This window comes from Macaca thibetana, chromosome 8 (assembly GCF_024542745.1).
Source record: "Macaca thibetana thibetana isolate TM-01 chromosome 8, ASM2454274v1, whole genome shotgun sequence".
NCBI lineage: Eukaryota > Metazoa > Chordata > Mammalia > Primates > Cercopithecidae > Macaca > Macaca thibetana.
The window spans coordinates 8,865,197-8,883,959 of NC_065585.1; the positions used below are offsets into that span (position 1 = coordinate 8,865,197).

Consider the following 18,763-nt stretch of genomic DNA (forward strand, 5'->3'; position numbering starts at 1 on the left):
TAGGAACGCAGGTGACAATTGAAACAATGTCTTATCTGGAGAAGTTTACATTCTAGATCCAGGAAGAGAGAAACAGGTTCAATCATGTTATAGTTTGTACTACTGAAGATGTAAGCATGAAGTACCATAGGAGCAAAGAGAAATGTGCATCTCATTTCCAGGTGTTAGATGCTTTGCAAAACATCTAGACAGAAATACCCTGAAGAAAGACCCACTACACAGATGTGAACTTTCAGCTTCAGGTTAAGTGAAAAAGAATGCAATAAAAAAAAAAAAAAAAAAAAAAAAAAAGCACCACATTAGCTCCAGGAAGTCCCTTTGTACCTGAATTATAAAAATTATTTCATATTAATCCTTCTTACACAGATAAACAAACTTGCTAAAGGCACGTGTGTGTGAGGTGTGTGTGTGTGTGTGAGAGACAGAGACAATTAGGGGCTCAGAAAAGGTTGTATAGGCAGGAGATAAGTATGAGTTGTACTTTCCAGCGCTTGCATTTCCTCCACAACTGGTCAAAGTGCTCTATTTATGAGTGACAAAGGTGCCCACGCCCATCTGTCAGCTCAAATATGTGTTCACCAATACACATTCCCGTAGTTGGTTTAAAATAATCTCAGGCTGCAAAGACATATTGTGCATCTGAAATATGTTACGTTGCTTATATAACTTTTTTCTCCAAAATTACCCCTTGCATTGCCAGTTCAGAGGGAAACAGCAAAGAAAGTAGGTCCTGCCATGTGGTTGGAAGGAGCAGGGTGGGTCATCACCTTTAGACTCAAACAAGTCTGAGCTCCTGTCTTCTCTCTGCCATTTATGAGCTCTCTGACCTTGGTCAAATTGCTTAACTTCTCTAAACTCTAACTTCATCAAAAGCCTTGGATGTGCCATAAAACCCTGTGGGTGTTATTTTCACAAAAAAATATTGAGATCATGCATATGGAAATGCAGCCTGATCAAGGATGTATTTTAGAAACATCCTTCTGGCAGGAGTCTGTCTTTGAGTAGGGACAGGGGCTGGAAATGGAGAGATCATAAGCAAGTTTAACAGTCTGTTTCCATTTTCTAGGTGAGAGTCTATAGAAAAAAAAGCTTGGGTTTTCTGACATCGCTACACCAGGCTACCTGATTGTAGCAGGAACACAGAAGCAAACGGAAACAGCTTTTCCTGAGAAAGGCAGGGACAGCTTCACAGTGAAGGTTATATTTAGCCAAAGCTTGGTCGATGAATAGGAGTTTCAAAAACAGAAAAAGAGGACAAGGTATTCCGTGAAGAGGGGAAAGAGCATGTGAAGGAACAAAAGCACAGAAGTAGATGCCTTATTAGGCGAAGGTGCAATTATTTTAGTGAGACTGGAGAGCATGGCTCTTAAGATACACGGAGGGGCTGGGGAAGGATAAATGTAGACAGCAATAAAGCTGAAAATGAATAATATGATTAAGGCCAGATTATAAAGATTCTAATTTAGCTTCTATATTTTGTTTATTTATTTACTTTTTCAAAATAGACTGATTCACTTACAGATCTCTGCGCTGCCGACTCATAAAAGCAATTCCAACCACTGTGCTCAACACTTGGTCAGGATATCACCCTCACCCATGAATGGTACGGCTTGTTATCTTTCTTAGGTTGCAGACACATGTTTTTCCCCAGATTTCAGAATTGCTTCTCTCTGTTTCCCCTACCCTCCTGAATTTTGACAATTCCGGGTGCATTTGTGGCATGTTTCTAGTAAGGACCATTTGGTACTTTGTGCCTGTACAATTCCATGGGTCTCAGATGACCTTTCACCATAGCAGTGGCCAGACCTGTGGAGCCTAGCTTCCCAGTTTTATCTAAAGAGCCATCTCCCACCCCAACCCATTCCCATAGGGGAAATAGGCAAGATCTCAAAGCCCCATGACGTTCTTTCATCACTTCCGATTTGAGGTCATTTGAAATGAAAAGGGTTCTTTCATCACTTCCGATTTGAGGTCATTTGAAATGAAAAGGGGTACGCTAGCAGAGCTCGGTCGGGGTAAGTGATGGATAAGGAGGAATCATATTGCTCTCACCCTATCCAGAATCATCTTGGAGTTTTATTTCCAAAAGATATATGCTTGTTTAATATAGATCATTATTGCCCTCGGCAGCTGAGATGGCATATTAATGACTGACTGGAAGACTCTTCAGGTAATCAGTAGATTCACATTTCTCTCAGCCCCTGCTACATGATTCAATGACTAATGTGATCCAATTCCTCATTCCCTCCGGAATGTCTTAAGTTTGCCTAGGCTGACTCCCACCTGTGGACTTTAATTAGTCTGAATGATTCCAATATTAGTAAAATTATGGCACATAGATATTAAATCCAGCACTAAGCATCCTCCTTTGGAAATCACTAAGGGCTGATTTATCCAATATTGGTGAAAATAATTACATTGAATGGTTTTTCACACTATGTGTGCATGTGTCTAGTAAGCTGGTACCCAATACAAACCATTCACTGGCACACATCATTTATCTGCTCGCAAATATTACACATTTTTTGCAGCTTTTTTCATTCTTCATATAAAGAAAATAAGCATGATTAGACGATTTTCCCAATGTTACTGGACTAGTTAGTGACAGCATCTTCAGGTGTGTGTGTGTTGGTGGGTGCTTGCATGTGTATTGGATGCATGTCTGTGCATGCACATTTACATGTGTGCGTGTTGTGTGTGTCTGCGTGTGCATATGTGTGCATGTGTGCAAAAGCATGTGTGTGTGTGGAGAGAGAGAGGAGGGTGGGCGAAATTTTTCCCTGAAGTGAGTCAAGTGCTCTCTCTACTAAAATATGCTCTTTCATCAAATTCGTATCTTCTATCCTCACATAATTCATCATAGATCCTGGAATCTAGGATGTCTTTAATTTTGGTACCTGTTATATTAAAGATAAGACATACGCTTTTTTTTTCTTTGAGCCTACATTTTTCCACTCACTGTTAAAGAGAGAGACCAGTGAGCTGACCATGCTGTGGCTGTGAATGTGAGCAGAATGAGGTTTTGATACTGGGAAAAGTACTCCCTTGAGACAATAACAGTTGGGAAATTAAAACAATTGGCTCAACCGTTCTGGATATGACGGAGGTAGGGGCTGAAGGGAGGGCACTGTTACTGGGAAATAATAGCAAACTAAGTAAGTTTTGACCTGAAGCAAGAGAATGTAAAGTGTACTCTGGGATATCAGTAGAAGACAAGAGGGGATAAGTGCACAACGAACTTTCCAAAGCACCATGTTTACATGACAGAACTACATTAATTTGTTTTATATAAAGCGTTCTGTGAAGAATGATTATTCCGTTGTTTAAATAAAAACGTTCTGAAATCACTGTCTGAGAAAGTCAAATTTTTTACTCATCTAGTTAAAAATATACATAAACTGCATGATAATAAGTGTTAATGACAGTGTAGGCAAATAGGTATTCATTCACTGCCCGAGGAGATGTAGATTTATATAGCTACACTAGAGGTACTTTTGCAAAATATACTACAATATGAAATTCACAGATGACAAGCTCTAAACTATTCATTTCTGCAGGCTATTATTCTACAGGAAAAGAAGATGTGTACAAGAATGCTCATTAAGGCACTATTTATAATGCTAAGCATTAAGAACTCATATAAAGGCCTAACACTAGAGGAATGGCTAAGTAAACACATATTTATTCTTTGTAATATCATTCAACAGTTAAAACTAATGACTTACAGCTACATGTATGGATATAGAAAGTCAACCAAAGAATATTACTGGGTGACAAATACAAACGGAGCAATAAGTACAATGTGAAATATATATCCAAACACACACATTCATATGTTAAATACTATATATATACCCACACATACATACATATATATATGTTTTTGTTTTTGTTTTGAGACAGAGTCTCTCTCTGTTGCAAGTTCAAGGAATTCTCCTGCCTCAGCCTCCCGAGTAGCTGGGACTACAAGTGCGTGCTACCACGCCCAGCTATTTTTTTATATTTTTAGTAGAGATGGGGTTTCACCCTGTTAGCCAGGATGGTCTCCATCTCCTGACCTCGTGATCCACCCACCTTGGCCTCCCAAAGTGCTGAGATTACGGGCTTGAACCGTCGTGCCCGGCCTTTTTTGTTTGTTTCTTTCTTGTTGCCCAGACTGGAGTGCAATGGCGTGATCTTGACTCACTGCAACCTCTGCCTCCCAGGTTCAAGCGATTCACCTGCCTCAGCCTCCCTAGTAGCTGGGATTACAGGCACCCGCCACCACGCTCAGATAACTTTTTGTATTTTTAGTAGAGACAGGGTTTCACCATGTTGGCCAGGCTGATCTTGAACTCCTGACCTAGGGGATCCGCCTGCCTCAGCCTCCTAAACCGCTGGGATTACATGCGTGAGCCACCACACCCGGCCCATACTTTATATTTTTTCTAAAAAAATAGATGTAATTAAAGGTCTAGAAGAGTATATATAAAACCCAGAAAAGAAAGGAAGTTTTCAAAGGGCATTTTAATTTGTGATTGATTGCATTATTGGCCCCAATTATTTACCCTTCTCTATACCTGTGGCCTGGGACAACATAAGATGTTTCAACCACTCTTACTAATGGGCAGAGTTCATTTTCTTGACACTTGACTCTGGTTTGAGCCCTGCTGGCTTTGGCTAATAAAACAAGGTGGAGATAACTACACCACGCGTGAGGCTAGGCCTTAAGAAACCTTACATGTTACTGCTTTTTCTCTTGCCATCTGCCATCCCCATGATAAGAACGTTCCTGGGGCAGACTACTAGTCACAGATGAAGGATGAGATTTACCTAGACCAGAGCTCCTGCGGCCAACCTCAGAACTGCAGTGAAAAGCAGAGCAGCATAGCCAAACCCAAACTAATGGAACCCACTGAGCTGCGTATGCACAAGTGTTCACAGAGAGATGCTTTAAGCCATTGAGCTTTGGGGTAGCTTAGAATGCAGTGTCATTGTATTAGCTGGACAATTATTACAATAGTTGACTAATCTGTAGCTTACTAATGATGTTTATTTAAAAAGCAAGTGAGAAATATGCATTATACAAATATTAAGATAAAGAAAGTCAGCTAACATTTGGCTATTCACATTTTAGGAGGCTCTTTTCTTTCTGGATGTGAGATGGCAGCCTGTCTTTTAGAAGCCAGGGTAGAAAGGAAGCATTATCTAAGAATGAAATTTGTACTCCTATTTGCGTATGTGTAGGTACACTTGTATATTCTTTTACCGATGACCGTAGTACTTGGTCTGACCATGCACAGATCATTTACATTTCTAGAACTTATTTTCTCTGCAAGAAGAATGGAGACTAAGGATGGGGCTGAGTGATCTAAATTCTTTGATAGGCTTCACATTCTAACATGTTACAATCTGCCTTTGAGGCTTTACTGGGACATAGAGGTTTGCTGCATTCTCTGATGGAACAGCCTCCTTATTCCCTTAAGGGAGAGCATTTGTTTTGAAATACTTTTCTCAGAATCTTATGATTTCAGAGTTTTCATCCTTCAGGATGTCAACCTTTGTTAACTCAAAAAGAAAATTTTGAATTTTTTTTCTTTTTTTTGTCGTTTTTGTTTTTATTTTTTGCTTTTTACTCTCTCATGGGGCCATCGTAATGCCGTTTTTATTTTCATGGAAGAGAGTTAAAAAGCACACATATAGTCCTCCTTAACATATTAGAAAAGGGAATGAAGAAATGTATATTTGTTGAGTTCAAAGCCCTTGCCAAGCTACAGGCAAGAACATTTCACATAGACTAGAAGCAATGTGACATGGTTGAAATAGCCGGATCTTATGTCTAAATGATCTCAGTTTGAAATTCAATTGCACTTCTAACCAGCTGTAGACTTTTGAAACCTTACTTAACTTCTCTGAGGCTGTGTGACTAACTTGTGAAAGGAAAAATAATAACATAGCCCTCAGTGGATATTTTAGAGCACTAATGATACACATAAAAGTTAAAAATATAGAAGAAGGCAAAAGTATAATAATAGAGAATCAGTAGCTCTATTGTCCAACACTCCTTATAATAAGAATGTGAAGTAATTTTATTGAACACATTTTGAAGATAAAAAATATATAATCCCAAAAATATAAACATTTCTAATATTAAATTTCTAATATTAACATGGGGTCAATTGCATGGTTACAGTTAAATCTCAGGGACTTCCACGTCTAGCCATGTAAGAAAAACAGGACAAAAACTTTTCTTTTGGCATGCGTTTCAAGAACGCTAGATACAATATTGTGAGGGGAAATGTGGTCAGACATGGAAAAAGAAAGTTGTTGAAGACTAGATGAAAGTGCGGGACCATTATCCCTAGAGAAGAGAAGTAAACAACGCAAACCCCATAGTTGCCTCACCTTCCTTCCAGGAAGAAATGTTTGGAAAGCAGAGCACGGGGGTCTCACCGAGATGAGTAACAGATCAGAGTGTGGGGAGAAGGATGCTAGTATTCCCGGCACATAATAGCATTTTAGAAGAAGCTATATAGATAAAGAGCTCCAGAAATAGACATGAATGTCACCTGAGTCTTTGGCAGGGCATTAAGTTGTCCAGTTGCAGAGTGAGACTTCCTTAAACCTGAGCAAAAGGCACCCCGCAGAGTTATAGGCAGAGGTCCAGAGGGGCATACCTCAAAGAAGAATAAAGTAGGCCTGGAGTAAGGTTCTGCTAGGGGGAAAAAAAGCTTTAAAAAAGCCAAAAGACTTAAAAAACATTCTGTGGCTAACTTAACTGAACTCCAAAACTGGACTCAATACTCTTTATGTGAAGGCAACAAAACACTGACATTCAGATTTAAAAACTCACAGTGTAAAAGAGCTAGACATAAAAGCTTCTGCAACGTGATTCACACAGACAACTCATTTAATAAACACACATTCAATAATGATAGAGATAATACAATTAGCAGACAAGGTCTACAAAAGAGCTATAAAATGTTTGGCAAGGTTTAAAAAAATATTAACACAATGAGGAGAGAAGTGGAGGATCTGAAAAATAATCCCAACAACTTATTAGTTAAAAAATCAGATAGAAAACATTCTACAGACGATAGTAATAGTAGATTAGATAATAGCAGAAAATCAGGGAACTTGAAGACACAGGAATAGAAATTACCCAATTGAAGAACAAAGAAGAAAAGTATCTGAAAAAAAATGGATCTTTACTGATGTCAGGGAACTCATTGAGCAGTATTTGGGATCCCAAAATGGAGAGAATAAAGAAGTGAGGTAAAAAGCCATGAATAAACAATGACCAAAAACATTCCAAATTTCATAAAAACCGTAAACCCACAGATCCAATCATCTCAATGTAGCCTGAACAAAATAAACATTGAAAAATACACCAAAGAACCTTACAATCAAATTGCTGCTGAAAACAATAGATAAAAATTTTTTGAAGCAGACAGAGACATTAAAATACATTAGGTGGAAAGGAGAAAATCAAAATTAGTGCTGCATTCTCACTCAAAAAACAATGCAATTTGGTGAACCAGGGAGATGTTAAAAATAATAAATGAGTTAGTGATAAGTATAGTAAAAATAATAATAGGAATAATAGCAAACTTAGACACTATAAAAACTATGCCAAAATACTTTTCAGATAAAAGCTTAAAGCATTTATTGGCTACTCGCTTGCACTAGAAAAAATATTAAAATAGATTCCTAAGGCAGAAGAAAAATGATACCAAATGGAACTATTATCTATACCAACACAGAAATCATAAGTAGCAAACATGTATGTCAATAGAAGACATGTTTTACTCACTTCAACTTTTTAATTGACAGTATGAATGTTGCATTGACAGGTTATTGTATACGCAGAAATGAATATGATAATATTGTAAAAGATGAGAAAAATAAATGAAATTATACTTTTGTATAGTCTAACCCTATATGTAAAATAAAATTTTATTTTTTGAAGGTAGCCTGTGAAGAGTTAAGAAAGCATACTATAAATCTGAGACAACAATTGAAACATAAAATAAAAAGATGCAGAGCTATTAAGCATGAAAAATCAGTAATATAAAATAATAAAACAAATAAGAAATAAATCTTCCCAAAAGAATTACGGAAATGATAAAAAGGAGAATCAAGGCAAAATTGGCCAAATAAAGAAAAAAAAATTAAGATAAGAGATTTAAACACGAACTTCTCTATAATTACATAAAATGTACGTAGTCTAAGTATCTAAATACAAAAATTTAAGAGAAAGATTATGTCAGGCAGGATAAAAGAGTAAAACCAAACTAGAACCTGTCTAAAAAAGTGTGTTTTAAATATAAAGACATAGCTTAAAAGCAAAAGGACAAAATAAGATATTCCATATAAATACTAGCATTACTTTTTCTGTTATTATTGTAAGGCATCCAAATCATAAAGGAGGAAATAGAAATGTCTCTGTTTGCAGACAACATGATCTTACATATAAAAAAACTCTAAGGACTCCTTAAAAATACCCTTCTTGGCTGGGTGTGGTGGCTCATGCCTGTAATCCCAGCATTTGGGGAGGTCAAGGTTGGAGGATATGTTAGGCCAGGAGTTCAAACCAGCCTGGGCAACATAGTGAGACCTCTTTTCTACAAAAAAGAAAAAAAAATAACTGGGTATGGTGGCATGCCCCTATAGTCTCAGCTGTAGTTACTCAGGAGGCTGGGATGGGAAGATTGCTTGAGCCTAGGAGGTGGAGGCTGCGGAGAGCCATGATAGCACCAGTGCACTCCAGCCTGGGTGACAGAGTGAAACCCTGTCTCAAACACACACACACACACACACATCCCACTCACTAGAATTGAGACATGAATTCAGTAAAGTTACAGAATACAAAATCAATATATAAAAATCAATTGTGTTTCTATACGCTAACAACAAAGCATCCAGAGAAGAAAATTAAGAAAGCAATCCCATTTACAGTACAATCAAAAAAAGAATACCTAGAAATAACTTAACTAAAGACATGAAAGACTTGTACACTGAACACTACAAAACATTGATTAAGGAAATTAAAGGAGACATAAATAAATAGAAATAAATTTTGTGTTCATAGATTGGAAGACTGATATATTGTAAAAATGTTCATACTTTCCAAAGTAATCGTCAGATTCAACACTATCCCCATCAAAATCCCAATGATGTTTGTTTTATAAAAATAGAAAAAACAATCCTAAAATTTATATGAAAATATAAAAGATCCCAGATAGCCTAAGCAATCTTGAGAAAGAAGAATAAATCTGGAAAAATCACACTTCTTACTTCAAAATACATTACAGAGCTACATTGATTAAGATATTATGGTACTGGCATAAAGACAGGCATATAGACCAAAGGAACAAAGTGGAGAGCCCCAAAACAGCTCCACACATACAAGATCTTTGACATGGGTGACAAGAATACACAATGGACAAAGGATAGTCTCTTCCACAAATGATGCTGGGAAAACTGGATATTCACTTACAGAAAAAAGAAAAAAGAAAGAAAGAAAAGAAAGAAATTGGACCTCTACCTTAAAGCATACAGAAAAATCAACTAAAATTATATTAAAATTTTAAAAAGACTTAAACATAAGACCTAAAAATGTAAAACTCTTAGAAGAAACAGAAGGAATAGCTATGTGGCATTGGTCTTTACAATGATTTCTTGAAATTATGCCAAAAGAACAGGCAACCAAATATATACACACACACACACACACACACACACACACACACACACTAGTTGAAATACATCAAACTAAAAACTATCTGCATAGCAAGCAACAGAATGAAAAGGCAACCTAGGACATAGAAACCAACATTTGTAAACCATATATTTAATAATTGGTACATTTCCAAAATATATAAGAAACTCCTACATCTTAATAGCAACAATAAAATAAAATAACAACAAAATAAGATAATCTAACTAAAAAATGGGAATAAGACTTAAAGTGATGTTTCCCCAAAGAAGATATAGAAAAGCCCAACAGATAAAAGTGTTCAATGTCATTAATTATCAAGAAAAGGCAAATTAAAACTGCAATGAGATATCACTTTATGTCTGTTAGAATGGCTATTACAAAACAAAACAAAACAAAAAATATCAAGTGTTAGTGAGGGTATGGAAAAATTGGAACCCTGGTACCCATTTGGTAAGAGTGCAGAATGGTGTAGCAGCTGTGGAAAACTGTATGGAGATTACTACAAATAAAAAATAAAAGTAGGACCACCTTGTGATCCAGAAATCTCACTTCTGGGTATCTAAAAGACTGAAATCGGTATTTGAAGGGATTTCTGTATTTTTGTGATCATTGCAGCACTAATCACAACTGTAAAGACATGGATGACACCTAAATGTCCATCTGCAGATGAATGGATAAAAAATAGTATTTCATGGTATATCATGGTTCATCTGTCAATGCACATTTGATGGATATTTATATGTATCATGAAATACTATTCAGCCTTCTTAAAAAGGAAATATTGCCATTTGTAACAACATGGATGAACCTGGAAGGTGTTATACTAAGTGAAATAAGCCAGGCACAAACACTGCATCATTCCCCTTATATGAGGTACCTAAAATAATTTTCCTGGTTGCCAGGAGCTGGGAGGTAGGGAAAATAGGTAGCTGTTCAATGTGTGTAAAGTTTCAGGTATGCTAGATGAATAAGCCCTGGAGATCTTTTGTACAGCACAGTACCTACAGTTAACAATACAGTATTGCACACTTCAAAATCTGTCAAGAGGCTAAATCTCATGTTCAGTGTTCTTACCAAGAAATGTTCTTACCAAAAAGAAAACAAGACAAAACAAAAAATAAACAAAAACAAAAGGACCGAAGGAAACTTCGGGAGATGTTCAGCATATCGATTACCTTGATTGTGGTGATGGTAACATGAGTGTTTGTGGATGTCCGAAGTCATTCAGTTGAGCACATTAACTGTGTGCAGTTCTTTGTATATCAATGATACCTCAAGAAAGCTGTCAAAAAGAAAACAAGCAAACATAGACTTTAAAAATCAGAGTGACTTTGATACTGAAAATGAAACTAAGCCTGTATTTGATTCAGAATCCAACCGCACCGGAGTGAAGCATCTTCTCAATCGTTTCCCTCTTTCATCTGTATAATTGGCTCTGGACTGAAGTTGGGTCTCTTCTACAGGCAGTCCAGTGAGACAGCACAGGACTCACACTCCCTCTGGAAGAAAGTGCCGCTGCAAAACCTAAGGAGATGGGGGTCTTTCCACCTCAGTCAATTTGGTGATATAATTCCAAATAATTTTCTGTCATTTCTTTTGGAATATGTGTGTGTGTGTGTGTGTGTGTGTGTGTGTGTGTGTGTGTATTATCCTGAACTATCTCATTAAAAGTGAGCAAGTTTCAACAAGTTCTTAGTCTAATGGTTTGTAATAATCATAATTATCTCTGAGAACCATAACCACATGCAAAGGGGACCAGAATTTTCCTGCTTTAATGTGCCTTATTATTATTTTTTTTAATGTAGTTGCCTAACAATGGTGGGATGGAGCCTGAAAAGATAAAACAATAAGAATTTAACTTAAAGTATTAATATTTCATTTCACCGTTTCCACCTTTTACTGTGGCAATGTGAATGATTCCATGTCTTTTAAATACAGAAATGAGAACCAAAATTGATTTCTCACAATTTTCAGATAATCAGGTCTAGTAAAGTTTGAGGATATTTCATTGAATGTATTGTTAAATATGGTAAGTAGCAACTTTACTTACTTACTGTTGCTCGCCAGTTCCTGAAGCAAAGCTGCAAAACCTTATCTGATCCGCTTTGTAAAATCTCAGAGGAGCAAGTGGCTACCATGACTCATCAATTTCTTCAGGAAATAATAGGTATCTTAAGCCTAGTTTCAGTATTTAGATTCCACTAAAACTTCAAAAGACAAGAACTTTGCCCTTGATAGTATTTCACAATTCATTGCATGATTTCCTCTCTACTCCCACTCCCTAAACAACATGAAAATAATGGAAAGATGAAGAGGAGGAGCAAATTGAAGTGAATATATCTCTCGAAAACAACTTTCATCCCCAGTTCAGCCTCAGAAACCAAGCATCTTTTTCTTTTCCTTCTTAGTGTTTCCATCATGTGGCCAACAGGACCCTTTATTGAATATGTACATTTTCCAGCACTTTGACACCAAGAACTTTTGGGTTCTTTGAGAAGCCCAGCTTTAACAAATTAAGCTAAAAACATTTAAATTGATATTTTCTACAACTTAAAAAAGGGAAAGGTGAAAGCACCACACAATAAAATAAAAGTAATCTTAGTAATTACTACAGGAACGCTGCAAATACAAAAGCAACAAGCAAATTCAGGAATATATATTTTCATCACAATGTCTATATAGTGGAAAACATCCTAGTTTGGTTCCCAAATGAATCCCTCTTCAGTAATAAAGACTATTGTAAACTAAACCTTCATTATTTACTCATTTAGTCATTAAAGCATGTTAATAAACACATTCAGACATACATATTCATATGTGTATGAATATGAATGTATACTAATGATAAATGATAAAGCCATGCAATGTAAGAGTTTATGCTTAAACTATGACATAACTGCTTATCTTTTCTTTCACAACTGATATGTTTTAAGTAACTAGGTAAGTTATTTATGGAATCTCCCAACCTCTGATTGTTGACTCATGGTGTCATTTAACTTGGTCCTCTATCCTCCGTATTTCCCATAAGCTAGAGGTCAGGACTAATGTCTCATTGGATTAAGAATGAGCTTTTTGTTGAAGGAAAGAAATATTTCAGGTGATGCAGCACTGCAGGAAGGACATAGCATCAAGTAGTCCCAACAATAGTGATGATGACTGGAAAATCTTGAACAGAGTAAATATTTTTTCCAAGCTTTCTTATGTGCAATCATTTTAAGCATCCACTAATGATTTTTACTTGAATGGTTTCAATAATAATTGTAAAATTATTATTTTTAATTATAACGTTCTTTCTATAGTTATTGACTGACATTCTTCTGTTAAAAAAAAAAAATCACCTCATCAGCTGGGTATAAACCACAGTTCCTTCTGAAAAAGTCAGAGTATGTATTACTTCTTTCCCTTTAATTAACATTTTTCAGTTTGAGAAGTGGTATATTTGTCACCTCCAAGAGTGGCAATTTGTGATAATTTTTTAATATTACTACAGATTAATTTTTAAAATGTAATTGGTGTATTACAACCCTTCATGGATTAAAAAAAAATTTTAAACCAAATGCAGTATGTGGATACTGTATGATTCCTAATTTAAAAATAAAGGAACTTTTTAAGACACTGGGAGATTTGAATATGAATTAGATTTTAAATAATATTAGTGAATTTCATTATGTTTCTTAGAGGTTACAAGAAAAATGAGATAACTTAGAAAAATGCTTTTAGAAGAGGTATGGTTAAATACCTTAGGCTAAAGTTCCATACTGTTTGATACTTATTTTTAATAGTTCAACAATATGTGTGTGAGAGTGTGTGTGTATCCATGTGAATCGTAATTCAATTTATAGCTAACATGTAGTTCTTTCAATTTTTTGCTGATAATTTTTGCAATAGTTGGCAAGAATCATGAGAATTGATTTTGCCTAATCGAGCTAAATTTTCTGGAGCACTTAAATGTGAAACATGTGAGTTACACAAAATAAAATTAAGATCTTCAGAACTGATCATCTCTACTCAGGACTAGGGAGCAAAAATGGCTCTCAATTAGCCACCTAATCCTTTCTGGTATTATAAAGCCTGCATTGCTGGCTTCTTGCCTGTCTGACTTTCATCCTCCCTATGGATTCAAGGAGCAGATTGAAGCATATCCAGAACCAGCTACATAATTTGCAGGGCCCAGTGCAAAATGAAAAGTCAGGGTCCCTCCTTCAAAAAGTATTACAAATTTTGAGACAGCAACAGTAGAGCATTAAGCCAAGTGAAGGGGTCTTCTGAGCTGAGGACCCTGGGTGACTGCACAGACCACTAGTGATAGAGATGGCCCTAGGGCTGCCTCTTATTTGAAACACTCCCCATGCTTGGGCTGATAAAATTCAAGCTTACCTCAATGCTTCATTAAAATGCTGATAGAAGACAATGTGATCCTCCTTGAGAGCAAAATACTAAATTATTTCCTCTTCATGCTTGTATGTTTGGCATTATGTTTTGCACTTTGTACGCCCTTAAAGAAAGAACAGAAGAGAAGCTTAGTAAATTTACAAAGGAAGGAGTTTGTCGGGGGCCACCACTTAGTATTCATTTCTGACAAATCACTTCAACTCCCATATACTCATATTCTTGACTCTTAAAAATAGATAATATCTCTATTTCACAGAGATTTTATGTGAGAAAATATGAGATAACTCTATTGACTTCTTAGAACTAAAATACTTTATTAATACAACTCGTGGTAAATGTATGAATTGCTTGATTGATATACATGGAATCTATATCTACGGTGTCCCAAGTGAGAAGGCAGAAGGAAACATAACCGTGTGACTGGTGGAGATGGCCAAATCCATAACACACATCCTGGGATTCCCTTTCATCAGTGTAACCAAATAATCACAGCAAAATCCAACTCAAATTGTGCTGCCCAGGCTCACACGGAGAAAAACAATACGATTCTTCCTGCAGAAGTAGACAGCAGGAGGCAACGTGACAGAAAAATAACACATTCTCTAGTTACCACTGATTCCTTTTAGTAACTATGAAGTCCTAAGCATGTGATGTAACCTTTCTGAACCTCTTATTCCTCATCCGTACAGTGAGCATAACAGATGATATTGTTCACTATGACCATTAGACACCATACAAGTGCCAAAATATTAGCCTTAGGTTAATGCCATATAAATGGTAGTTTATATAATAATAATAATAACAACAACAGAAACAAAACCAACACCACAACATTTATTACAAAGTTATTTTTCTTTTTTTTTCTTTTTCTCTTTTTTTTTGAGATGGAGTCCTGCTCTGTCACCAGGCTGGAGTGCAGTGGCGTGATCTCGGCTCACTGCAACCTCTGCCTCCCGGGTTCAGGTGATTCTCCTGCCTCAGCCTCCTTAATAGCTGGGAGTACAGGCACATGCCACCACATCCAGCTAATTTTTGTATTTTTAGTAGAGACGAGGTTTCACCATGTTGGCGAGGATGGTGTCAATCTATTGACCTCATGATCTGCCTACTTTGGCCTCTCAAAGTGCTGTGATTACAGGCCTGAGCCACTGCAGCTGACCAGTTACTTTTCTTTACAATTGCTGTAGTTTAGATATTTGACCGGTTACTTTTCTTTACAATTGCTTTAGTTTAGATATTTGTCGCCCCAAACCTCATGTTGAAATGTAATCCCCATTGTGGGAGGCGGGACCTAATGGGAAGTGCTTGGGTCCTGGGGGCAGATGCCTCAGGAATGGCTTGGTTCCATCCTCAAGGTAATGAGTGAATTATCCCTCTGTTGGTTCCTGTGAGTGAGACCTGGTTGTTGAATGAGCCCGGCACCTGCTCCTTGTTTCCTCTTGTACCATATGATCTCCGAACGTGCTGGGTTCCTTTCCTCCTTCACCTTGAATGGAAGTGGACTGAGGCCCTCGCCAGATGTAGATACCAGTGCTGCTGCATCTTGTGCATGAGGCAAATACACCTCTTTTCTTTATCAACGACCCATCCTCAGGTACTTCTTTATAGCAACACAGACTAAGACAATAGTGAACAGAGAACAAGAGCACTAGACCACATTGTCCACCAGCTCTCACAAGATCAAAACAGTCCCCTTGCTTTCACCTTCTCTTCATGCTTTAAATTTCTCTGAAAACAATTTGGCTCAACAGAATTAATACTTTTCTGGCTTTCTCTTGTCTCATGGGTACCTGTGTTATCCTGTTGGTGGTTAAGGAGCTGAAGTTCCTGGGTCTTATTCGTGATTCCACTAGGTAATGCTTGCTAGAATTCTTGTTAATGTCAGACTTAATTTAGCTCAGTAGTTTCACAGTTCAGACAGTGATTATGGTGGTATTTTTTTATGTTGCAAACCTTAGGTATATCATTTTATACTTTTTAAAGTATCATTTTAAAATTAGAGGTCACCTTATCCATTATGATCTAATGGATAAAGGATACACTCTCTACAGTACATTGGGATATTTTTTCTGCTTGATTTATTCTGGAGAGAATACCACGTTTTCCAAATGCATAGACTAATTTTCATAGAGAACCACATTCAGAGACAAACATTTACTTTCATTCACTTATGCATTAGATTTAGTAATTCATTTATTCCTCAGTAATTCAACAGAGATATATAGACTAGGCATCCAGCACTGTTTTTATGTGTTATTTATACAAATAAAATGAAATTACCTGGCTTTTTCTGTAAAAAGAATCACAGAGTCTAACACAATGTATTCTGAGCACTAATGAAGGGCTTTTTTACAAGTGTAGAGAGATCCAAGCAGGAGGAATGCCTAAGTCTACTTGAGGGCTTCAGGATCTGAGAGTTGAAGTCTGAAGAGTTTGGGAAAGGCATAGAACCAAGGAAGAACAATGGCAACACCACAGTATAAGTTATATGCATATAACTATATCAGTTAGGTCTGTGCAATAATGTAAAATGCCGTCGCATGCAGTAGTAAGTCCCTTGCATTGACAGACATTTATACAAAGTCTGTCAATCTAACAAGCATGCTGAAAAAATAGGGGGTCCATAAAAATCTTAAATCCTGAGATTTCAGACTTGGTTAGATTGGCCTGTAGTACACCCCTGAGTCAGCCTGTTCTCACATTGCTATAAGGTCACACGTGAGACTTAATAATTTAAAAGGAAAGAGCTTTAATTGGCTTATGGTTCTGCAGGCTGTACAGGAAGTATAGTGGCTTCTGCTTTGGGGGAAGCCTCAGGAAGTTTCTAATATGGAGGAAGGCAAAGGATGAGTGAAGCTTCTCACATGGCAGGAGCAGGAATGAGAGAGAGAGAGTGAGGAGGAGGGTGCTACACACTTTTAAACAACCAGATCTCACAAGAACTCACTCACTGTCACGAGGACAGTACCGAGGGGGGTGGTGCTAAACTGTTCATGAGAAACCCACCCCCATGATCCAATTACCTCCCACCAGGTCCCACCTTCAACACTAAGGATTAAAATTGGACATGGGATTTGGGTGGGGACACATATCCAAACTATATTAATACCCAATCATTAGTGGGAGCAAAGCCAAATAATAAAGTGCAGTCATGATTGAAGATAGAAAGCTTTGGTTAGGTCTAAAATGTTGCACTGAGAGTCTGAGAAGTGAGGTCAGATGGTGATCAGAAAAATGAGTCACAAAGCCAGAAACCAAAAAATTCCAGAAAGTTCTTAGAGGTCATGGTGAGAAGTTTAAGACAGAAAAAATAGATAATGTGACGACATCAAAAGTCTCAGTTTTATGTGGCATGAATATATTTATTTGGGGATTAACTAGGTTACTAAAAGTCACTGAGAAAAATTATACATCTGTAGTTGGCTTAGCAGAGGTTACAGAGGTGAGCGACTTGGGGATCTGAAATTATGAGCCAGATATGAGTAAAGCAAAGATGACACCCAACACAGATTATCATCATTATTACCATCAAGATACCTCACAGTACAATAATCACTTATGCAAGGTCCCATTAGCATCAGATTCATCCAAATATTTACATAGACCTCTGTAGTTTTATTTTCATCATACTTAATCTTCACTAAAGGTAATTTTTCTTTTCTGATATTTCCGTGGGCCAGCAGAGAAACCTCTAGAGAATCTCTGTTGGTTAGGGTTGTGCCCACTGGCACATAACTTACTCATCTGCGCTTTGGAAGGCTGTTCTTAAGTATAAACCTAAAATTCTCCACTATATAAACGTGCGGAAGTTAATTAGCCTCTCTATTCTCTGCCTCCACATCTCTAAATTGGGATGGTTTATTCCTCAGTGAGTGTGAGAATTAAATAAGTTATTGCAAATAAAGTGCTTAGCATGGGGCCTGCCTTAAAGTACATTTAAAAACTCGTGAAAGAGAAGCTAATAGCAGTCATTGTCTTTCAGAACTTTTCATTAAACATGTAAACAGAAACACACAAACACATACACACATCCCTCTTTCCCAACCCAAAGTCCTTCCGACTTCCCAAATCACATGCCTCTTTCCTTTCAATGAACCCCAAACTCAAGGACAGTAAATCAGCAGATTCAGAAATGAATGAAATTGTACCCCATAAAATTCAGGTGATATTGTCAAAACTGGAAGGCAAAATAATCGTTTTTAAAATATTCAAAGAAATTTTTAAAAAATGAGTCCACAGGTAAGTAGAGGATATTATTTTTTTAACAAGAACACAAATATTTCAAAAACGCTTCAAATAAAAATGCTGGCACGTTATGCACATGTACCCTAGAACTCAAAGTATAATAAAAAAAAAAAAAAAAAGAAAAAGAAATAATCAGTTGGTTGATCTTTTTTTCAAGTACCAGGTAGGCACATCCTGAAATAAAGAAAACTCCATTAAAAAAATAATAATAAAATAAAAATAAAAATGCTGGAATTGGAAAGTTCTAGTCATTGAGATAACAACAACCGTAACAACAGTAATCATAATCAACAGATGGGTTAAAGAGCAGATGTGAAACACTGCATTAGAAGACGAGTGTGAGGAAATCACCCACAACTCACTATGGCAACAGGGTGAAGTAGGTAAGAAGGTTTAGATGTTTACCACGGAAAGAAAGGATTAAAA

The 18,763-nt window shown here is 36.8% G+C and overlaps 1 long non-coding RNA gene across 1 annotated transcript in view; it reads right to left on the reverse strand.

Annotated features, from left to right (window-relative positions):
- Positions 1–18,763, reverse strand: part of LOC126961339 (uncharacterized) — a 47,617-nt gene that overhangs the window by 13,421 nt on the left and 15,433 nt on the right. The window contains exons 2-3 of the long non-coding RNA XR_007728270.1: positions 14,078–14,195; positions 10,876–10,982 (exon numbers count right to left, since the gene is read on the reverse strand). This is a non-coding gene — a long non-coding RNA (uncharacterized LOC126961339). The remainder of the gene's footprint in view (positions 1–10,875; positions 10,983–14,077; positions 14,196–18,763) is intronic.